We start from the raw sequence: 24,704 nt of genomic DNA, 5'->3' as shown, positions 1-24,704 counted from the left end.
GGCGCCTGGGTGGCACAGCGGTTAAACGTCTGCCTTCAGCTCAGGGCGTGATCCCGGCGTTATGGGATCGAGCCCCACATCAGGCTCCTCCACTATGAGCCTGCTTCTTCCTCTCCCACTCCCCCTGCTTGTGTTCCTTCTCTCGCTGGCTGTCTCTATCTCTGTCGAATAAATAAATAAAATCTTTAAAAAAAAAAATATATTCTTCCAAACTTAAAACTTTGGCTTTTACATTTAAGTCTATGATACATCTCAAATTAATTTTAGTGTATGGCATGAGGTATGGGTCAAGGTTCATTTTTTTCAGTTTGGCTATCAATTGTTCTGACACTATTTGTTGAAAAAAGCCTTTCCATTCTACTTTCTTGGTACCTTGACAAGTTTCTTTTGACATTGGTTTTAAGAAACATTCCAACTTCAGGCATGTCAAGCTGTGGAGAAACAAGTACATCTTAGAACTGAGAAAATAGGAGTTTCGTTTGGATTCCTGCAGCACCTCGCACAGTATATATATGGGTCACACACAGCGAGTGGCATTGGAGCTTTGGATTCAGACAAATCTGGATTCAGACCCAATTCCTATTCAGGCTTGAATAATTTACCTAACGGCTTTTTGCCTCTGTTTCCATATATACGCAGTGAGGATCCAACCTTGTGATGAGAAATTAAACTATGCAAAATGCCTGGTGTTGCTATTTGCTAAGTGTTCTTTTCCCCTATATTTTCATTTTTTCGATAAATATTTGTTATCTCCATTGGACTCAGTGGTTTGGAGTATGAAGGAAATTTCGGTCTAAATTCCTTTGTAGTTTTTCAAAAAGACTGATAAATTGATTTCAAGTCTCCTCACCTTTAGCAAGGTGTACCACCTAGTACTAATCTCATTTTTCGCTGATTCCTTAGGCAAATTCTTGAGAGAGTGGTTTGGATGTAATTATTTGGAAATTTCATCACATTAAGGAGAAATTTAGTAATGATATGATGTGATCATCAGAAGTCAGGAATCCTTCAGTTTCAGCTAGACGAAAGCTGAGCCTCTCAACTGTAAGGGGTACACGACTTACCTGAGGATCTTGTTACATTCCAGATTCTGATTCGGGAGGGCTGAAGTGGAGTCTGATATCCCGCATTTCTAGCAGGCTCCAAGGAGATGCCAAAGCTTCTGGTGGAAGGACCACATTTTCAGTAGGTAGGGGCTAGAAGCTTCAATTCTCTAGGGGGGGAAAGAAATGAAATCCTGAAGTTCATGAATAAATAATGTTTCCCTTGTCTGAGGGTGCTTTGGTTGCAGGGAGAGAGGGAACTGTTTGCTGAATTTTTACCATACACCTGCAAGCATTTGTCTAAGGTGAAGTATAGGTATACTGAGCACAAGTATTTTCTGTTTTGGGAACTCTGGATTTAAAGCCAGACAGTGTCTAACACCCACTGCTCATCATAACACTCATGCATTATTGAATGCTGCCTCAAAGCTAACGATGTTCTATATGTTGGCTAATTGGACATAATAAATAAATAAATAAATAAATAAATAAAATCAGACAATGTAGTTTCATGCCCCGGCTTCCCCCACTTACCATCCATTGTGACCTTTGGCAAGTTGCTAAACCTCTCCCAAGCCTCTCACAGGATAGCTCTCAACCGCATTTCAAGTTCAGTGTATTTTGCATGTACAAGATTTTTGATGCTAAGTAAACAGAGATTAAAGACCTATGAACAAATTATACCACTGTAACCAAAAAATATATTTTATGTATATACGTCAGTGGGCTAAAATCTTAATATAGATCACCTCCTTTCAATGTAAAAACAATCGGGGCCTTAGAAAAGTTAAACAATTTACCCAAAGATCACACAGTTAGCGAGCAGCTATTATTGAACCAAGGTGGTCTAATTCCTGCTCCCTCTTTGCTAATCATTATACTACATTGCTGGACAGCTCTGTGGAGCTGAGATTTACTCAGTTTCAAGGTCTTCAGTCTGCATTATGTGGGGTTAAATTGCTGAGAGAATATGAACTAGAGTCCAAGCTACTTGAACAGCTCAGTGTGAGGTCAGATTATGAGCAAGGCAAAGAAGTACTATCTTAACCTAGTAATGATAGCCTCATGCCCGTGGGCATGACAAATCTCATTTAAACTTCAAAATACAGGCATAGAGGGATTATTTTAGATGAAGAAACTGAGGTTTAAAGAGGATAAGTAATTTATCCACATGAAGGATTCATAGCATTTTGGGCTACAAGGAATAGGATACTTCGCTTACATGGTCTTAAACAATAATGAAATATATTATCCCATTCATTTAGTCTGGGGGTGAACAAGCATGGGGAGAACGAAGGCAAGAGCAATGTAGATTAAATTAAATCTCCTTACAACTTGCAGCCCCACTGATAAGTATCTGGGACATTCACAGCATGACATTTCTTAAGGAACTCATGGCTGCCCTAATGTTGATGTTTTATTAGAGACTAAAAGGAACTTTTTGACAATAACCGGACCACCAACATCCTGAAACCTCACTTTCAGCATAGAAAAATTCCTTAGAAACTTATCTTCCATCCCCCTTTCCTCCACAAACTTAAAGTGGATAAGCAGTCACTCCCCACAATCAGAAGTGCAGCTCTGTCTGCCCTCAGGTCCTGTCCCTGTGCTATAATAACAACACTTTTTTGCATTGAAAACATCTCAAGAATTCTTTCTCAACCATTCACTCTTGGACCTAAACTTCAGATCACATCATTTCACATCCAATATGGGACTCTAGTCTTCTCATCTGGACTCTGCGCCTCCGTACAAACTTGGTGAGTACTTCCTCTTCTCTCTCTACTTTCATATCAGGGGCTCTTCAAGGAGTGCGGTCTTACTGACACACGTTCATGTCAACTGCTCAGGCTGCAATCCTCTAGCCCATGGCTACTTTATGGAGAGGAGAAAGCCTGCCTCTTGATGGAAGCTAGTACCCTAGCCAGAATGGTAATAAGACCCAGAAACTTGATGCTTTCTTTTATTCCTATTCTTATACAATGTAGTTCTTTTTGGGCATGGGACAGCCACCTGTCACTAGGATGGCTGCCAATCTTAAGACTCCCATGTGAGGTTTCCTCCTCATTGGTCTAATGTGATCCTCTTCATATCTCTGGTCTAGCCACTTCTGGCCATGAGACCTTCGCCCAGAGCCACCTGAAACCAGTACCTGAAGGAATTAAAGCCTAACCAGGGACTGTTTCCTAGGGAAGTCGGCTGTAAGGGCTACAGGGTTGGACTGTCGCTTAGATCCTGGTGGACATCTGTCTCTACTGTTTTCTGTCAGTGTTTCCTACTAACTCCTTAAATTAAAAAATTGGGTAATTTCCCCCTTGTAAAACTATTTTTAGTGTTTTCCATGGATTAAAAACAGTGGGTTATTCGTGGCATGATACAGCACAGCCTTTTGGTCCATTCCCTAGCACCCATTTGTAACCTAGGATTCAATGGGGAAGGTGGCAGATGCTGGCATCCCTCTTACAAGGTGAGGCATTGTTTGTAGAGACTCCTTAAAGGGACACCTGTGGTCACTTCGACACCAAGAACCCCTGACATATACTGCATGGGATGCCACCTGGGAGTTAGGGGGGATTTTTTGCTAATGGACCTTCTCTACTTTTCTAGGAACATGGAATCTTATTCTTCAGTTTCCAAGGATTCTTCCTTGGGATATATTTTTACAATAGCTCATTTTTGCCTTTGTTTCCCTTGCCTTTGGAGATGTATCTAGCAAGAAGTTGCTGTGGCTGAGGTCAAAGAGGTTGCTTCCTGTGTTCTTCTCTAGGATTTCAATGGATTCCTGTCTCACATTTAGCTCTTTCATCCATTTTGAGCCTATTTTTGTATATGATGTAAGGATATGGTCTAGTTCCATTCTTCTGCATGTAGCTGTCCAATTTTCCCAGCACCATTTGTTGAAGAAACTGTCTCTTTTCCATTGGGTATTCTTCCTGGCTTTGTTAAAGATTAGTTGATCCTAGAGTTAACGGTCCATTTCTGAGTTCTGTATTCTGTTCCATTGATTTATGTGTGTTTTTGTGCCAGTACCATACTGTCTTGATGATTATGGCTTTGTAATAGGGCTCGAAGTCCAGAATTGTGATGCCACCAGCTTTGATTTTCTTTTTCAACATTCCTTTGGTTATTTGGGGTCTTTTCTGGTTCCATACAAATTTTAGGATTATTTGTTTCAGCTCTGTGAAAAAAAGCTGATGATATTTTGATAGGGATTGCATTGAATGTGTAGATTGCTTTAGGTAGCATAGACATTTTAACAATATTTGTTCTTCCAATCCATAAGCATGGAAACTTTTTCCATTTCTTTGTGTCTCCCTCAATTTCTTTCATGAGCATTCTATAGTTTTCTGAATACAGATCCTTTGCCTCTTTGGTTAGGTTTATTCCTAGGTATCTTATGGTTTGTGGTGCAATTGTAAATGGGATCGACTCCTTAATATCTCTTTCTTCTCTCTCATTGTTTGTATATAGAAATGCAACTGATTACTGTGCATTGATTTTATATCTTGCCACTCTGCTGAATTCCTGTATGAGTTCTGGCAATTTTGAGGTGGAGTTTTTTGGGGTTTTCCACATAAAGTATCATATCATCTACGAAGAGTGAGAGTTTGACTACTTCTTTGCTGATTCAGATGCCTTTTATTTCTTTTTGTTGTCTGATTGCTGAGGCTACACATGCATTTTATAAGGCAGTCAGCACCTGACATCCACCAAAAACTGACTAAAATGGCTCTAGGTCCTCAAACCCCCATCCAACACCTACTAGAGGTAGCTAGTGGAGTCTGTAATAATGGAGATATGGCCTTAAGGTAGAAAAGGACCAAGAGCTAAATTGCAGGGTAAAATATAGGCTCAAATACCGACTGGCACTATTGTGGATTCCCCACAACACCAGACTGGCACCAAAGAAAATGCCAGTATCAAACAAAGAATCAGGGAAGACCCCATGCAATGGGTGTGGCCAAATTGGACACTGGAGCAAAGAATGTCCAAACAAGTGCTCTCCACTACGGCTGTGTCCTGTCTGTAAGGAAAAAGGACATTGGAAGAGAGACTGTCCTCATCTCCAGAGAGAGAGGAAGACAGGAGCTCACTTCTCCACCCGAGAGCAGGAACCGGAGGATCTGACAGGACCGTGCGGCTGGTCCAGTTCCCTTCGACATCAAGATGTCTGAACTGGTTATCCTGTATGTGGAAGGTAGTTTTTTAAATTTTCTTACTGATACAGGAACCACTTACTTTGTTCTTACTTAGCACTCCAGCCCTACTTGTCTTTCTAACCATAAAAATGTTGGCACAGGAGGGGAAGCTAAATCGTGTCCCCAGACAAAGCCTTTAACCTGTAAATATAGACAATTGGTTACTCAAGGTTTTCTAGTCCTTCCATCTTGTCCCACTTCATTACTTGGACAAGACTTAATGTATAAACTAGGAAGCAATTTTGCTCTTACTAAAGAAGAGGATGGCTTGTTCTCTTTAACATCTGGAGAATTAAAACCTTACCCTGTTATCCCTTCTAATATCTGGAAATAAATCCACAGGTCTGGGATTGCAATGTCCCAGGCCGGACTCAAAGCCCATCCAGTTAAAGTGACCTTAAAGGACCCAACCACTATGCCTCATAAAAAACAATATCTCTTAAAACCTGAGGCAAAAGCTGGGTTACAACCATTTATTGATAAGTTTCTCAAACATAGTTTTTTAAAGCCTTGTCAATCTCCTTATAACTCTCCCATTTTACCAGTAAAAAAGCCAAATGGAGACTATCAGGTGGTATAAGATTTAAGAGCTGTAAATGAGGCATAATGCCTAGTCATCTCATAGTGCCAAATCCATATACTATTCTCACTCAGGTCCCTGGTGATGCCAACTGGTTTACAGTACTTGATTTAAAAGATGCCTCTTTGCATCCCCTAAGTGAAGGAAACGCAGTCACTATTTGCTTTTAAATGAGCCTCACCTTCAAGCTCACAGGTTGCTCAATTAACCTGGACAGTCTTGCTGCAGAGATTTAGAGACCATCCTCACCTGTTCAAGGATGCACTCAGTTAAGACCTCGGTGATATCTCCTTGCCTCAAAGGACTATAATTCAACATGTGGATGATATTTTAATCTGTACTCCCACAAAAGAAACATCTGATAGTAATTCTGTGACTTAACTTCTTGGCAGGCAGAGGCTATGGTGTCTCCCCTAAAAAGACACAAATATCTTAACAAAAAGTTCAATATTTGGGGTATGAACTAACACCAAGACACTATACCCTGTCTACTGACAGAAAAAAAGGCTCTATTAGATCTTGGACCCCCCACCTACAACTTTCCTAGGTATGGCGGGTTTTGCCACCTGTGGATTCCTGGATTTGGGGTTCTTAGCCAAACCACTGCATGATTTGATTAAACGCCCTGATGAAGAAACTTTACTCTGGACTAAAGCCCAGCAGACAGCCTTTCAAACATTAAAACCTAAGCTTTCATCAGCCCTAGCTTTGGCTTTACCAAATCTAGGAAAACCTTTCACTTTATATGTAGTAGAAAAACAGGGATGTGCTTTGGGTGTTCTTACCCAGAAATTCGGAAATGAAACAATGCTGATGGGCTATTTTTCAAAGTCACTTAATAATGTAGCACAGGGGTGGCCAGCTTGTCCTCGAGCAGTGCCTATAATAGCCCTCCTGGTAGAAAAAGCTTCAAAACTTACAATCCTTGACAGTGGTGACTCCACATGAGGTCCAAAGTGTCCTAGAGACCAAAGGCCACCAATGGATGATGGGAGGCCAACTTACTAAATACCAGGCTATGCTTTTAGACAACCTGAAATAATACTTAAAACTTGTCAAACTTTAAACCCAGCTATCCTCATGCTGTACCTGACCATCGTACTTCTATGTTAGAACATGAACGCTCATGATCAGAGATTATCGATCTTGTTTATTCTAGCAGACCAGATTTAAAAGCTTCCCCTATTGAAAATGCCTATAGCAGTTGGTTCAATGATGGCAATAGCCTCATGGATTAGGGAGAAAGAAAAGCCAGATATGCTATAGTTAGTTTAACTAATACCACTGAGGCAAAAGCCTTCCAATAAATACTTCTGCTCAAAAGGCTGAATTAATAGCACTTACTCATGCTCTTCAATTGGCAAAAGGCCTAAAAATTAATATTGATACTGACTCCAAATATGCTTTTCCGGTGCTACCTGCCGATGGGGCAATTTGGAGGGAAAGGGGATTATTACTGACCCCTACATCCCCGATCAAATATGGGCCTGAAATAATTACTCTTCTTGAGGCTGTGCACCTATCTAAGGAGGTAGGTATTTCAACTTAGGGGACATCAAAAGGATATGACCTTAGAATATAAAGGAAACAATTTGACAGACCATGCAGCCAAGCAGGGAGCGCAAAATAAACAAATATTAAGTTTTATACCAGTCTTGACTCTAATAAAGTCTATAACTCCAGTCTATTCAGACCAAGAAATTCACATAGCCCAGGACTGAGGATATTCCAAAAATGCACAGAACAGTCTTGTTAATGAGGAGAGAAAAATCTCTGTTCCCAAAAACAACCAATGGAAGGTAATACTGGGTTTACACCAGGAAACTCATTTGAGCAAAGGTACTTTGGAACATTTAATTAAAAATATATTTATGGAGTAAATTTAGCAACTATAATAAATACAGGTCTGCCTATCCTGTATTGTTTGTGCACAAATAAATCCAGAAGGCTCAATCTGCACACCCGCCCCACCCCCCACTTTTAAAACCAGTCCAAAGGCACGGAACTTATCCGGGAGAGGACTGGCAGGTTGATTTCACACAAATGCCTCTTTGCAAAAGCTCTAAGGTCCTACTAGTGTTTGTTGATACTTTCACTAGATGGCTGGAGGCCTTTCCATGCAAGGCTGAAAGAGCCAGGGAAGTAACCAAAGCTTTGTGGGGAGAAATCATTCCTAGATTTGGCCTTCCACAATTCCTTCTGAGCAACAATCATCCTTCTTTTCCTGCACAAATAACTCAGAAAATAGCACAAGCTTTAAAAAGTAAATATTTTCTACATTTCAGCATGGCATCCACAATCCTCTGGAAAAGTAGAAAAAGCTAATCATAGCTTTTTGGCACCTAACTAAACTTAGTTTAGAGACCCAGGAAAATTGGGTTACTCTCTTACCAATAGGACTTTTTTTTTTTTTAGATTTTGTTTATTCATTTAGGAGAGAGAGAGGGAGACAGAGAGAGCACAAGCAGGGGGAGAGGCAGAGGGAGACGGAGAAGCAGGCTCCCTACTGAGGGGGGAACCCGACCAGCGCCAGCACCTGGAGATCGTGACCCGAGGCGAAGGCAGACACCCAACCATCTGAGCCACCCCCCACCAATAGGACTTCTCAGACTGAAGACCGCTCCAAAACCACCTCTAGGACTCAGCCCTTTTGAGTTATTATACGGAAAACCATTTCTTACAGTGGACCTGTTATTGGACGAAGATTATAATACTTTATTAAATTATTCATTCAAGGCCGTTTTAATTCAGAAGTCACTTTATAAATATACTGATCACATGCTCCCAAAACCTGACTTAACTATAACTGAAAGTCCACTTTACGTAAGCCCCAGAGACATGGTTTATTTAAAAGATTGGAAGTCAGGGGCGCCTGGGTGGCTCAGTTGGTTAAGTGTCTGCCTTCGACTCAGGCTATGATCTCAGGGTCCTGGGATCAAGCCCTGCGTGGGGCTCTCTGATCAGTGGGGTGTCTGCTTCTCCTTCTCCCTCTGCCCTCCCTACCCCCCGGGCGTACTCTCTCTCTCTCTCTCTCTCAAATGGATAAATAAAATCTTTAAAATACATACATAAATAAATAAAATAAAAGATTGGAAATCAAATACAGCAGGGGACTTAAATCCAAACTGGAAAGGTCCATATCAGGTCATATAATGTACTCCCACTGCAGTAAAGTCAGAGGGGCGCTCTTCCTGGACCCATATATCTAGAATAAAACCTGTACCTCCTTCACAGGAAACCAATGAACAAACTAGCGTGCCTTCTTACTCTTATGAACCTGCAGATCTCAAACTCTTCTTCAGACGGTGAAGGTTGTATATTTTCTCTTTGTTCTCTGTTCACCAATTATAGCAGACGATTCCTTTCTACAATGGGCACAACATTACGGTGAGCTTCAAAATCAAACAGCTTGTCGGATATGTGAAATTTTGCCCATGTCAAATACATCCCAGTTACCCTGGTGGGTTTCCCCTTTACAAGGCACTGATTGGCACTCTCTATATACGTGTATTTCAGAAATAATGTATAACCCTAAAGACACCATGTTTTTTGATGGATCTACCTATGATCAGTAGGACATGGAATTTACCAGGACATAACCAGATTTTTCATACCCTCAGACTATTAAAATATTAAATGACTTTGCAAGGCCACAATCGATGCCCATCAACTAGTGCCTAAATCACAAAACCATAGTTATTGTTACACTAAAGATGGTATATATCAAATTTGAGATACATGTTTATGGCTCACGCCTACCACCAGACAGCTCAGTCGAAAGGCAGTTTTATGCTGGGGGCAAAGAAATCATACATAAGACACCTGGGCAAATAACACCCAGCATTTCAGATGGCTATGATTAGAAACATGTTCTCAAACCATTATACTCTAGGCAACTGACTGGTTTGCTCCTGATTGGATAAGGCAACCTGGAATCAGATGGCTAGCGCCAGACAGAACCCACCGGTTATGTGCAACTAACCTATGGCCCTGGCTCCCTCCAGGGTGGGTAGGTCGTTGCACCTCATGTTTTGCCTGGATTCGTGGGCTCATTGTCCAAAGCTTCACTACCCCGGCTAATCTTCCTAATTTAAAACAAAGATGGACATGATCTGTTTTTCACTGGTATGACCATTTGACATCCATTTTTGTACCCTCTGTAGGGTTGGAAAGTGTAATTTGGCATATGGAAGCCCTTAATAAATACACTATAAAGGCACTCGGTGATTCACAAAACAGCATCTTCTCACTTAATGCTGAGGTCACACAAATGTGCAAAGTGGTTCTACATAATAGAATGGCTTTAGATGTCCTAACACAGCACGGAGAGATACATGTTCCATTATTTTTTTTTTTAAAGATTTTTTGTTTATTTATTTGACAGAGATAGAGACAGCCAGCGAGAGAGAGAACACAAGCAGGGGGAAGTGGGAGAGGGAGAAGCAGGCTCATAGAGGAGGCCTGACGTGGGGCTCGATCCCATAACGGCGGGATCACGCCCTGAGCCGAAGGCACACGCTTAACCGCTGTGCCACCCAGGCGCCCCTACATGTTCCATTATTAACACAGAATGCTGTGTATATATCCAGATTATCATAAAAATGTCACAGGACCACTAAAAGATAGGAATACTCAAATTACGGCTCTACAAAATCCTTCCCACTCTTTTGACAATTGGCTAAATTCCTGGTTCAGGAGAAGACCATGGTCAACTACTAAGGGTCTCTTTGTTGGACTTCTCGTTCTTATGGCCATTTTAGTTCTAACATGCTGCTTTTTTCCATGATTTTCCCACTTGGTGCTGAGACTCTATCACTATAATAACTTTGCATCAACAGATGGTCCTTACCACCCACAGAGATGCTTCTTTGCCGTCCAAGTTGGACTCAGCTGCCTCTGCCTTTTGTAGCTCCCCTATGCACCCCCTGACTTACATTTAATCCTTACCGGACCTCCATGATGTAGTTACTATTACTATCCTCATTTTACCACTGAAAACACTAAGGCAGAGAGAGATCAAGATCTGTAACTTTCTTGAGTCACACAGCTAGAAGTGACAGAGTCAGGACACAAACCTAGGCAGTCAGTTTTCACCTTCTATGTATACTGTGTAAAGAATTTTTATTGGAGTAGGAGGAATAAACTAGTAAAAACCCAAAGAATGTAAATTACATGCTCAATAAATTAATTGTTAAATTGCAAGTTACCAAACTTTTGCTAATACATTGCTACAGACGTGGGCCAAAGCTAAAAAATGATCACTAATCAGACACTGCTAAATGATAGATCTCCAGATCCTAGTCTGTAACTTAAAGCAAGTTACAGTTCTATTGAGATCCACCCGTCTTTTAACTTGGAAAACTTAAAAGAATGTGTATGAGGGGCGCCTGGGTGGCTCAGTCAGTTAAGTGTCTGCCTTTGGCTCAGGTCACGATCCCAGGGTCCTGGGATCGAGCCCCTCATCGGGCTCCCTCCTCAGCGGGAACCCTGCTTCTCCCTCTCCCACTCCCCCTGCTTGTGTTCCCTCTCTCGCTCTCTCTCTGTCAAATAAATAAAATCTTAAAAAAAAAAAAGAATGTGAATGAGTGCATAGTCAATTATGTTTTAAAAGCAAATGTATAGGAGCAGAAAGGTGAAGTAAAAGCTTAGGTCATGGTGGAGGGAACAAGCGTGGAGACTGAAGGTGACTTGCAGGTTCTTGACTAGAAGAATCAGGTGTGTTCTGATGCCATCAACCAGGATGGAAAACAGAGGAGTGGCAGATTGTGGGGAAAATAATGAACCTGATTTTAGGCATTGAGCTATGAGGCATGAGAAGGGTGTCTAGGTGGGGCTGGCTGGCTGAGTGTTGGAGATACAGGTCTGGGACTTGCCGTTTTTCGGCTTCTAGTGCAGGTGTGGGAGTGGTTAGCATATATACTTCAAGTTGCTGGACTCTGGACAAGTTACTCAGCCTCTCTGGGCCTTAGGGTCCTCATGGATGAGGTAAGGGTCATAATAGCTCCCTCGTGGAGACATCAGGAGGATTGCAGCAGCACTGCATGTGGAGTACCTGGTCTAGGGGCCTGCACCATGCATGGAGTGAATGAGTGGCATTGAGAGGTGCACTACTGACAGATGGTGACGAGTCTAGTGGCCAGGGAACTTCGGTATCACAAGAATGAGCACATCGGAACTGGAGCAAGTTGACTTCTGTGCCATCACACTTACTATATTTAGACTAGATCGTATAGATGCAAGCTTTCTCTATAAATTGCTCCTCTGGAAGTAGACAGAAACTTAGCAGACAATTAGTGACAGAGAGGAAATAACATAAATACATTAGGGCTTTAAAGGGATATATTCTTGAGAAAATATTTTATAACAGAAGAAGCTATACTAATAATTTGGCTATACTGTAGAATTTGTTTCTGTAAGAATTTTAAGTTACTTTCATTTATATTTTTCAGCTACCATTGGCATTGCTAGCCTTTTAGACACTGTATGGTAGGCTACCGAAGGTTTGGAGGCAGAAGGCCTGGGATTGAATTCTGGACCCATCATCTACTGGCCCCACGTCCTGTGTTCTCTGTGTAGATATTAGCAGCATTACCACCCACGCAGTTCTTCAAACTTGGAGCCACCATCCACTTCTCCTTTTCCTTTAACTCCCCACGTCCAACTGGTCACCCAGTTCTGACAAGTGTGACTCCCGGTATCTCTTCATTCTGCCTGTTTGTCCTCATTTTTGCTTGTCCTCGTTGTCTCAGCCTTGGTTCACGGTGTCATCATCTCCTGTCTGACTCCTCGCACAGCCCCCAACTACTCCATCTCCCCCACTATAGCTTCCACGTTGGCTCTGGAGTTATCTTCTTGAAACATGGCTGATTCTGTAAGGAGCGGAAGGAAGCACAGAGCCTTTAAAAATCCTAACTCTTTAGAATGGCATAGAGACCCTGTACAATGTAGTTGCAACTTTGTTTCTCAGATTCAACCTGGTGACTTCACCTGCTGCTCTCTCGAGTCAGTGGGATTTCCACCATCCTCTCCCCGCCTGGGTCTTCTCTACTCCTGTAGTTTTGCATATAATGTATTTTCCTTCCTGCAAACCTCGTCCGCCTCTATGTAGCAAATTGATACACAATTTTTGAGATTCGACTCATTGCTCTTAGGAAATATTTCCCAATGCTTTCTATCACTTCCTCCTCTGGATTATAATTATTTTACATATTTACAATGAACACGGAGGTACTTAAACTTATGTCTCCTTATATTCCTGGAACCTGGCCAAGGATATGGTACATAATAGAAGGTTTTCAACTTTAAAGTCCTTTCTAAAAAGTCATTGTGGGCAAATCTCTGCTTTTCTGAGCCTCCGTTTCCTCGCCTTTGAAGTTAGAATAAAAATACCCACCTCATAGAGCTCTTAGTAAATGAAACCCACAAATTTGCATACAAGCACTTTGTAAGCCATACATCAATGTAATATTTAACTTTGATTCTCAAGTGATCTGTTTCTGGGCACCTGGGTGGCTCAGTCGGTTCATCGTCTGACTTTTGGTCTCAGCTCAAGTCTTGATCTCAAGGTCATGAGTTCAAGCCCTCCTTGGGCTCCATGCTGGACATGGAGCCTACTTAAAAAAAAGCGATCTGTCTCCAAGTGTCATTCTTTTTGCATCAGTCTAACACCTGGAAAATAACAGACTCTTAATAATGCTTATTGATTTACATCCAATTCGAACACATTCTGCCTTAGCCAGGCTGCTCACTGTGGATGACTGATCACAAAGGATTAGGAGCATCTAAATGAACAAGATGTCAAACCAGGCCTGTTTTAATTAATTAATTTATTTATTTATTTTATTCTATTCTAAGTCCAGTAGAGTTAACATACAGTGCTTTGTTAGTTTCAGTTGTACGATATAGTGATTTAACCCTTCTGTACATCACTGGGTGCTCAACGCAAGTGCACTCCTTAATCTCCATCACCTGTTTCACCCAGTCCTGTCCTTGTTTGAGTTACCCCGCCAGGCAGTTCTCGTCTCTCCACTTGATGGCAGTATCACTCAAGTGCAGTAACGAGAAACTACAGCAGGGGGCTCCCCTGCATTTTCCAAATGAGGTCTGCAAAAACCTCCTTCATCAATACTTCTGAGTTCTCAACTGAAGTGTTTGCTTTCTTTTGAAACAAAGCAATACAGAAATACAAAACAAGTTACAAACCTGGAAATAATACCTTTATTTCTATTGAACTACTGTCTGGGGCATTCTTAATTTTCCTTAGTCTGTTAAAAAGCTGACAGGGAATTATTAGTCCCCTTTTACTGACAGGATTTAGAAACTGAGAGACAACTTCTCAGTCAATTGAAGACTCCAATATTATTTATTATCAAAAGGTTTGATCCCAGGTTGAGCTAAATAGAAGACAAACCTGACAATACAAACATTTAATTACTGCATTCCCAAGAAGATCCAGCAAATTGTGTGGTGGGGGGCAGGGGGACCTAAATAAATGAAAGTACATTTGATGCTTTTCTTTCTAAAAATAAGCTACAAGTTATAATGCATATGGCCCTAGACAAGGAGTCAATGACTCCTTCCAATGCTGGATGGATTTCTAACTTCCCCTACCTTCCTGATCACTTAGCTGTAGAGCTCAACTTTTTCATCTTTAAATGAAGTTTTGGGGTGATGGTCTTTTTTAAAATCAGCTTTAATGAGATATTATTTGCATATACAATTCACCATTTTTTTTAAAGGATTTTATTTATTTATTTCACAGAGAGAGACAACCAGCGAGAGAGGGAACACAAGCAGGGGGAGTGGGAGAGGAAGAAGCAGGCTCCCAGCAGAGGAGCCTGATGTGGGGGCTCGATCCCAGAACTCCGGGATCACGCCCTGAGCCAAAGGCAGACGCTTAACGACTGCGCCACCCAGGCGCCCCACAATTCACCATTTTTAAGTGTAATTTGATGAATTCTGAAAAATGTATGCTGTCCTGTAACCACCACATCATCATGATACAGAACACTTTATTTCCATAACCGCAAGAGTTCCCTCCTGCCTCTTTGTAGGCAATCACCTTCCCTTATTCCTGGCCCTTGGAAAACACAGATCTGATTTTTATCACTACAGTTTTGCCTTTTCAAAAATTTTATGTCTGGCTTCTTTCATTTAGCATAATGTTTTTGAAATTCATCAACGTGTGTATCGGTAATTTATTTATTGCTGAACAGTATGTCATTGCGTAAATATATGACAATTTTTTTCCTGTTAGTTGAACATTTGGGTTGTTTCCAGGTTTATTTTAAAAATTTTTTTATATTTAAAAGATTTTATTTATTTATTTGACAGAGATAGAGACAGCCAGCGAAAGAGGGAACACAAGCAGGGGGAGTGGGAGAGGAAGAAGCAGGCTCCCAGTGGAGGAGCCTGATGTGGGGCTATCCCATAACGCCGGGATCACGCCCTGAGCCGAAGGCAGACGCTTAACCGCTGTGCCACCCAGGCGCCCCTATTTTTAAAATTTTTAATTAATAAGTACTATTGTCAGCAAGGCCTCTTGCTCAGCCGATGACCCCCACAGTTAAAACCGGAAATAGACAAGACAGCTTAACGCATGCTCTAACTAAAACCCATTGTGCTTATTTCTTATTACATTTTTTTGAGACATTGATGAATATGTTTTCAAATGACCAGAACATTTCAACCACTAGACCAGAAAAGCCCTGATAGTAATGGAATGCTGAGAAGACATCCCACACATCCCCTTCCTTGACCATGATCCTGGGCTGAACACCTCCTGACCTTCACCCACAATCATGTGCTCTCTGCCTGCTCTCTTGCACGCCCCACCCCCACTTCACCTGATAAAACTCTGAATGTCCGTCTTGTCCGCAGAGAGGCTGGTTGTTAAGGCTTGAGCTTGCCACCTCTCCCCTGGCTGTTGGCATCTGAAATAAATGTCTCCCTTTTTCTCTTCCAAACCCTCCTTCCTTGAGTTATTGGCTTCCCTCATAATGAATTTATCTGAGTTTGTTTGGCAACAGTGTTGGCAAACCCAACCAGGAACTATACTTTCAATTTGTCCTGCTCCCTTGGGATTTCCTGGGACGGAGCAGTTGGCTACGGCAGTGCCAAGGCTTGCTTGCCATTGTTTCCTAAGTTAGTGGTTGTGATAGATGAATCAGTGATACTATGAATACTCACCTACAAGTCTTTGAGTGAACGTAGGTTTTCACTCCTCTTGGGTAAACACTACCAAGTGGGATTGTTGGGTTAGATACTAAGTGCATGTTTAATTCTATAAGGTACTGCAAACTTCCCTAAAGGGGCTATCCCATTTCTCACTCCAACTGGCAAAGTAGAGTCCCAATTGTTTCACTTACTTTACAACACCCAGTACTGTCGGTCTTTCATTTTAGCCATTCTAGTGGATATGCAGAAGTACCCAATAGTGCCTTTATTTGCATTTCCCTAATCAAAATGATGTTGAGCATATTTTCTTCTACTTTTTTGCCCTCCATATATCTTTTTTTAGCCAAAGAAGATATTTTTAAATCTTTCACCCATTTCTAAAATTGAGCTGTTTTTCTTCTTGTTAATGAATACTTTGTATATTCTGGAGAAATGTCCCTATCAGATACATTTTTTCAAATAGTTTCTCCCAGCCTGTGGCTTGCTTTTGTAATTTCAGAATAGTGTCAATGGAAGAGAAAATCGCTGGTATGTATGTAAACACTCAAATACTTCAGATCTCAATTTCATCACATTTAAAATGAGATCTTTAGGTAAATGTTCTCTTCTTTTTAAAATGGCTTGATTGAGATCTATACCACATAACACGAAATTCACCCTTTTAAAGTATACAATTCAGTAGTTTTTAGTTTATTCAGAGTTGTGCAACTATCACCACTGTGTAATATTTTCATCACCCTATGCTCGCTGGCAGTCATTCCCCGCTTTCCCAGCACCTGAGAACCACTAATCTTAAAGTTCTGTCTCAGTGGATTTACCTATCCTGGACATTTCATATAAAAGGAATCATACAATATTTGGTATTTTATGTCTAGCTTCTTTCACTGAGCATAATGTTTTCAAGGGTCATCATGTTACAGTATCTGTACTTTGTTCTTTTTTTATTACTGAGTAACATTCTGTTGTATGAATATACCACATATCCTTTATCCATTCATCAGTTGATGAATATGCAGGTTATTTCCAGTTTTTAGTTTTTATGAATAACACTGCTATGAACATTTGCGTACAAGGTTTCATGTGGGCATAGCTTCAATTCTCGTAGATATATACCTAAAAGTGGAATTGCTCAGTCAGATGGTAACTCTATATTTAAAAATGGAGAAAATATATAGTTGTTTTCCAAAGTGGCTGCTTCCCTTTTACCATCAACAAGGTATGAGATTCCAGGTTCTCCACATCCTCGCTAACCTTTATTTTTTTCATTTTTGCATATATTTTATTAAATAATTTTCTGTATTATGTTTTGCAGTCTTTCCCCCCCACTAACCTGTATTAACATCTGTATTTTTAAAACAGCTATTCTAATGAGTATTAAGTGGTATCTGTGGTTTTGATTTGCATTTCCCTGAGGACTAACGATGTTGAGCATATTTTCATGTGATTGTTGGCCATTCAGATATCTCCTTGGAGAAATGACTAATAAAATCCTTTGCCCATTTTAAAATTGGGTTGTTTGGGGGCGCCTGGGTGGTGCAGTCATTAAGCGTCTGCCTTCAGCTCAGGGCGTGATCCCGGTGTTCTGGGATTGAGCCCCACATCAGGCTCCTCCACTGGGAGCCTGCTTCTTCCTCTCCCACTCCCCCTGCTTGTGTTCCCTCTCTCGCTGGCTGTGTCTCTGTCAAATAAATAAATAAAATCTTTAAAAAATAAAAAAATAAAATTGGGTTGTTTGAGTTTTTTGTTGCTGAATTTTATTTAAGACTTCTTTAAATATTCTGGATAGAACCTCCTTATCGAGTATATAATTTGTAAAACACGTTCTTCCATTCTCTAAGTTTTCTTTTCACTTTCTTGACTGTCATTTGGCACAAAAGTTTTTAGTTTTGGTGAAGCCCAATTTATCTTTTCTTCTTTGGTTGCTTGTGCTTTTGGTGTCATATTTAAGAAATCATTGCCTAATACAAGGCCACAAAGATTTATACCTGTGTTGTTTTCTAAGAACCTGTGGTTTTAGTTGTTACATTTAGCCTTTGATCCATTTCGAGTTAAATTTTATATATGGCGTGTGTAGGAATCCAATGGCATTCTTTTGTGTGTGGATATCTAATCGTCCCAACATCATTTGTCAAAAACATCACTGTCTCTCTATTGGATTGTCTTGGCACCCTCGTCAAAAATCAACTGACTGTAAACAGTGTGGTACTGGCATAAAGACAGACAATTAGACCAATGGAATAAAGTAGAGAGCCCAGAAATAAACTCTTGCTTGTATGGTCAATGATTTTGATAAGGGTACCAAGACAATTCAGTGGGGGAAAGGGCAGTCTTTTCAACAAATGGTGCTGGATAAACTGGATATTCACATGCAAAAGAATGAATGGCTCCTTAACTAACATCATATACAAAAATTAACTCAAAATAGAAAGAAGACTTAAATGTGAGATCTAAAAGTATAAAACTCTTAGAGGAAAATATACAACAAACACTGCACAGCTTTGGATTTGGCTGTGATTTCCTGGTTATGACACCAAAGGCACAGGCAGCAACATAAAAAATAGACAAATTAGACTTCATGAAAAATTTTTAATTTTGTACATCAAAGGACATTATCAACAGAGTGAAAAGGCAACCCACAGAATGGAAGAAAAATCTGCAAATCATATATATGATAAGGGATTCATATCCACAAAATATAGAGAGCTCCTAAAATTTAGCAACAACAAAAGACAAACAACCTGATTAAAAATCAGACAAGACTTAAGCATTTCTCGAAGAAGATGTACAAATGATCAATAAGCAGATGAAAAGTTGCACAGTCTCACTAATCATTTAGGAAATACAAATCAAAACTACAATGAGATACCACCTCACATCTATTAGGATGGCTACTATCTAAAAAAACCCATAAAATAGCAAGGGTCAGAACCTAGAGAAACTGAAACGCTTGCACAATGTTATTGGGAATGTAAGCTGGTACGGCTCCTATGGAAAAGAGATGGTAGTCCCTCAAAAGATCCAGCATTCCACTTCTGGGTATATACCCAAGAGAATTGGAAGCAGGGACTCACACATATTTTTACACCCATGTTCTTAGCAAGGTTATTCATAATAATTAAAACATGGAAGCAACCCAAGTGTCCATCAGGGGATGAATGGAATAGCAAAATGGGGTATAAACATACAATGGAATAGATTATTCAGCCTTAAAAAGGAAGGAGATTCTGATATATGCTACAATATGGATAGACCTTGAGGACATGAAGCTAAGTGAAATGAGTCAGCCACAAGACAAATACTGTATGTTTTTACTTATATGAGATAGGTATTTAGAGTAGTCAAAATTACAGAGACAGAGAGTCGAATTGTGTTTGCCATGAGCTGAAGAGTGGGAATGGGGAGTTATTGTTTAATGAGTATAGGGTTTCAGTTTTACAAGATTAAAAGTTATGAAAGCGAACGGTGAGGGTGGTTATACAACATTATGAATGCGTTTAACATCATTGAATGCACACTGAAAAATTATTCAGATGATAAATTTTGTATTTTATCTCAATATAAAAAAATCAACTGGCCGATTATGTAATGGTGTATTTCTGAACTCTGAATCCAATTCTATTTATCTTATGTCTAGTCTAATGCCAGTATAGCAGTGCCCTGATTACTATAGCTTTTCAGCAAATTTTAAAATCATGAAGCGTGAGTCCTTAGATAATTACTATAATTAATAAAATAATTACAGCAAATAATTGCTGCAAACAAAAGGAAAATGTGCCATAATTGAGAATATCAGAAATCACTACTATTGATAGGGATTTTATGAAAAACCTCCTTGAAAAGTTAAAGGGTGTTAAGTCATGAAGAATAGGGAGACCTAGCTTCATCAAGAGCATTCCAAGCAGAAGAAGTGTTAACAGCAAAGTCCCTGGGGCGGGAAAGAGCTGGGTGTACCTTAGAAAATGACAGAAAGCCAGTGTGACTAGCCTGTACCAAGCAACTACTGGAGAAGTAAGCCGGCAATATATGCACGGCATTGTAGGTTATCTGAGAACCGATTTATCCAAAGGGCAGTTGGAAGCCATTAAATAATTTCAAACCAAAGAATGTTGTTATCTGATTTACATTTTTAAAAGCTCACTCTTGCTGACATGTGCAAAGTGGATTGAGCATATAGATTAAAACCAGGAAGTCCCGGGGCACCTGCGTGGCTCAGTTGTTGGGCATCTGCCTTCGGCTCAGGATGTGATCCCGGGGTCCTGGGATTGAGCCCCACATCGGGCTCCATGCTCCACTGGGAGCCTGCTTCTTCCTCTCCCACTCCCCCTGCTTGTGTTCCCTCTTCTCACTGGCTGCCTCTCTCTCTGTCAAATAAATAAATAAAATCTTAAAAAAAAAAAAAGAATCAGGAAGTCCAGTGAGGACGCTATTGCAACTGTCAAAGTGAAAGGAAGCTGCCATAGACTAGGATGGTGCTAGTGGAGATTAACGATACTAGTCACATACTAGTGAAGGCACTAGTGGATGCCTTAGACTAGGACGGTGCTAGTGGAGATAAACAGAGAAGTAAAAAGATTCTAGGTGTAATTTGGGAGTGAAATTAACAGGTTAACACTCAAATTTCTGGCATTCATAACTCATTGGAGGGCTGACATGGGAAAGAGTGGGAGCCAACTGGAGTATATATAAGTTTCAAAAAAATCAAGAATTCTGTATCTTAAAAATCTTATTAAGTTTTTAAATTTTAATTCCAGTATCATTAACATACAGTGTTATATTAGTTTCAGGTTACAAGGAATTCAGTTTTAGACATGTTAAGTTGGAAATGCCTAGTTGATGTTCAAAAGCCATGTAGGATAAGGTCAAGCTCTTCCAGCAAAAAAAGCAGCTGAGGAAGAGGGTTTACCCCCACCCGGATGTCTGACTCCCTGGGTACTGGGTACTGGGGAGGTGTCAGACAAAGGCCATTATTCTGAGGAGCACAGAGAAAATCCAAGAACTAACTGTGTAATTTCAGCTCACCTTAGCAAATACAACATTGATGATGGCTCAACATGATCAAAATAAATGATCAAAATGAAATAAACTAGGACAAAATACACCAAGGAGACTGATGTGTGTATCCTGAGCTCTCAGGTGGGTGAAGAACACACATCGGAATCAATGGGTCTCAGCAGATCTTTACCCTGATTGCACGTGACCATGACTAACAGCCACAGCTTGATTGGCTGCAATCCCTTTGCTGTTAAATCCCAAACATATCAGAGTTGTTTGTACACCTTGTACCTTCTTTTAGAGCCCACCTATCAGCATTAGCCCACAAGCTGGTAATACACACCAGTGATGACCTGCCTTCCCTCCGTACGATCTCATAGACTTGCTGCTTCAACAAAGTTAGCATTTTTTTTCATTCCTTTGCTCCATCCATGTAGGACAAATCTTTTCCCAAACACCCTTTACATCCACATTGCTTTGTTCTTACAAAGGCTCCTTAGGCCTCGAATGTCTCCACTACTCACCTTCCTGCTGATTTACTATTTATAGGCTCAGGTAAATGCAAATGCGCGAAACGCTCAGGGCAATTTATTGCATCTTTATCTATATTTCCATTTCATGCTATTTATAATTCAATATACTTATTCAACAAATATTTATAGAATGTCTGCTGAATGTCAGGACTCTTTAAAATGCAAATGACAGAAACCTGATCCAAGTAGCTTAAACCAACTAGCTCACACTGTTTCCATCCTCGCCTATACTTCCTATTTTACTCTATTTATAAGTCGATATACTGAGTCAACAAACATTTATAGAATGCTGCTAAATGTCAGGACTCTTTTTAGATGCAACTGACAGAAACTCAAATCCAAATAGCTTAAACAAATGAGCTCACCTAACTAAAAAGTACCAGGAAAAACACAGTAAGATCCAGGCATTCAAACACCATTATTAGTCTTCACCTTTCTTTTACACAGGCTGGTTAGGTGGGGTTCCCTAGAAATAGTCTGAGATAGGATTCTTGTAAAAGGTAATGGTTTCAGGAAAAGGTATGTGATGGAAGCAGGGGAAGAAAGCTAAGCAAGAACGCAGTCTCAGCTGGAGACTAGCTTCAGCCTTTTCCCATGGGGAGATCTGAAGCTTAAATCACACCAGAGTTTATATCCCACCTTGAGGCAAGGTGGTCTGATTTGGCACCCCCTTGCCAGTCAGTCAAGGACTGTGGGATCAGGAAGGACTGTATGAGTCTCCCTGGTGAAGAGGATTTGAGTGAACCTCCAACAGCATCCTCGCGGCAGGCATGGTGGCTGCCAAGACTCGTTTGCAGTTTGGCTGACCCCAGAAGAGAGTCTCCCCCTTGAATCTCATACTGAAAAGCTTCAGGGAGAACTCTGATGTGTGCAACTCTTTTGCAATACAGATGGGGTCAGAGTCAAGTAAACCATATGGAATGGACGCTTCACAGGAAAGAAGGTTCCTTTATTAAAGAAGAGGGAAGACAATGGGTAAGCAAACACAGGCATCCACTCCAGTAGGTACCAGGCACTGGTAAGGGAGGCAATGGTGAAGAAAAAAAATACACACGCCTCTGCTCTCATGGAGCACATGAGCCTTGCTTAGCACAAGACAGACTAACAAAAAACTGCAATGCGGCGAGACACAGGCTTTGGTAGGGGGAGAATAGATTGCACTCACCCTCCGCGAGGGTCTGTATTTTACGCTACTTTGTATACCCAGTGCCCAGAGGGTACCCTAAGCCTTATTTTAAGTGCTCAAGGAGTGAGCACATGCAGCGTGGGGTGTGGATTCAGGGGTCTGAGGAGGAAGTAGATGCTCTCTGGGAGTCGTCTTTTCAGTTTATGAGCCATGCACGAAAATCACCTACAACTTTATGGCCACATCATGCCATTAAGTAGAGCGATTCTTATATCTGACTCCTAATGACTTTTTGCCTATTCCCAGATTCTGATACTGCTTTCAAAAGGTAAACCTGCTAACCTTAAGTATATTGAATTTTTCTGAGTTTAGTTCAACATATAATTCATTGATCATCAGCTCTGTGTTAATAGTGTGCTAAGTGATGCAAAAGATAACAGATATTCATTTATTCAAACTTTGGTGCCAGCAAACTAAGAACATAGAACCACTGCCTGGTAGGATCAATGTAATGACCTGGAAGGGATGCAGATTTCACTTTGTGCGTTTTTTGGGTACCTGCCAGGAGAATTGCAGGTTTTTAAGTGTGCTGCTGGTCATATTCAGTGTCACTGAAGATAAGGGCAAGAGCACATACGCTCAAAGACGGAAGACTTTATTTAAGGGCCTCAACACGGGAGCAGCAAATAATCAGTCATCCTTGATTTTTCTCTCTTTCCCACTCGACCACCTCTGTAGGGGACTGCACCTACAGATCAAATCTCCACGCCACCACCAGCCCAAGTCCCCCTTGTCTCTCCCCGGCAAGATCTCCTCACTGGCCTCTCAGGTCCTGGCTGCTGCATGCTTCCCATCATTCACCATACAGCAAGCTGAGTAATCGTTTGAAATTGTAAATTTAATCGCATCTTCTGCCCAATCCCCATTNTGTCTCTCCCCGGCAAGATCTCCTCACTGGCCTCTCAGGTCCTGGCTGCTGCATGCTTCCCATCATTCACCATACAGCAAGCTGAGTAATCGTTTGAAATTGTAAATTTAATCGCATCTTCTGCCCAATCCCCATCCCAGCCCTGTTTAAAATCCGGTCTGGCTCCCTCAAGTGCATAAAATCCAGACTCCTTGCAGTGTCCTATTAAGACCTACATAAAAGAGGGGCGCCTGGGTAGCGCAGTCGTTAAGCGTGGGTAGCGCAGTCGTTAAGCGTCTGCCTTTGGCTCAGGGCGTGATCCCGGCGTTCTAGGATCGAGTCCCACATCGGGCTCCTCCGCTGGGAGCCTGCTTCTTCCTCTCCCACTCCCCTGCTGTGTTCCCTCTCTCACTGGCTATCTCTCTGTCACATAAATAAATAAAATCTTAAAAAAAAAAAAAAACCTACATAAATTAACACAGCTTTCCCTCTCTCTCTCCCATCGTTAAACCACACCACCGCCGGCCTGCTTTCAGTTCTGCAGATGCTGGAGCCAGATCTCAATTTTCGATCTAGGCTTAAATGACGCAGCCTTAAAGAAGCCCTCACTGATATCGTACTTAAAGAGGATACCCCCGGGGCACCTGGGTCGCTCAGCTGGCTAAGCGTCTGACTCCTGATTTTGGCTCATGGGTGGTGAGATTGGGTCAGGTTCCATACTCAGTGGGATATTGATATTCTCTCTTTCCTGTCCTTCCCCTTCCTCCACTCGTGCTCTCACTCTCTCAAAATAAATAAATCATTTTTTAAAATAAAAATAAAAAAATAAAGAGGCTATCCCTGGGGCACCTGGCTGGCTCAGTCAGTGGAGCATGAGACTCTCAATCAAGGCTGGGAGTTCAAGCCCCACATTGGGTGTGGAGACTACTTTAAAAAAAAGGGTATCCCCTCACTATACACCTTTATTCTCTATTAAGCGAGAACCAAGTCCAGTTTACTCTTGGTGCTTATCCCAGTTTGCATTTAAGCGTTCATTTATTTATTTATTTTTAAAGATTTTATTTATTTGACAGAGAGAGAGTAAAGCACAAGCAGGGGGAACAGGAAAGGGAGAAGCAGGCTCCCCACTGAGCAGGGAGCCTGACTCA

The 24,704-nt window shown here is 41.1% G+C and overlaps 1 long non-coding RNA gene across 1 annotated transcript in view; it reads left to right on the top strand.

The window, feature by feature from the left end:
* Window positions 1-23,525, top strand: part of LOC117796734 — an 88,813-nt gene extending 65,288 nt beyond the window's left edge. Inside the window, exons 3-4 of the long non-coding RNA XR_004621390.1 lie at window positions 22,414-22,498; window positions 23,388-23,525. This is a non-coding gene — a long non-coding RNA (uncharacterized LOC117796734). The remainder of the gene's footprint in view (window positions 1-22,413; window positions 22,499-23,387) is intronic.
* Window positions 23,526-24,704: the final 1,179 nt, after the last annotated feature.

This window comes from Ailuropoda melanoleuca, chromosome 16 (genome assembly GCF_002007445.2).
Source record: "Ailuropoda melanoleuca isolate Jingjing chromosome 16, ASM200744v2, whole genome shotgun sequence".
Lineage (NCBI taxonomy): Eukaryota > Metazoa > Chordata > Mammalia > Carnivora > Ursidae > Ailuropoda > Ailuropoda melanoleuca.
This window is presented reverse-complemented; position numbering and strand designations above follow the sequence as displayed.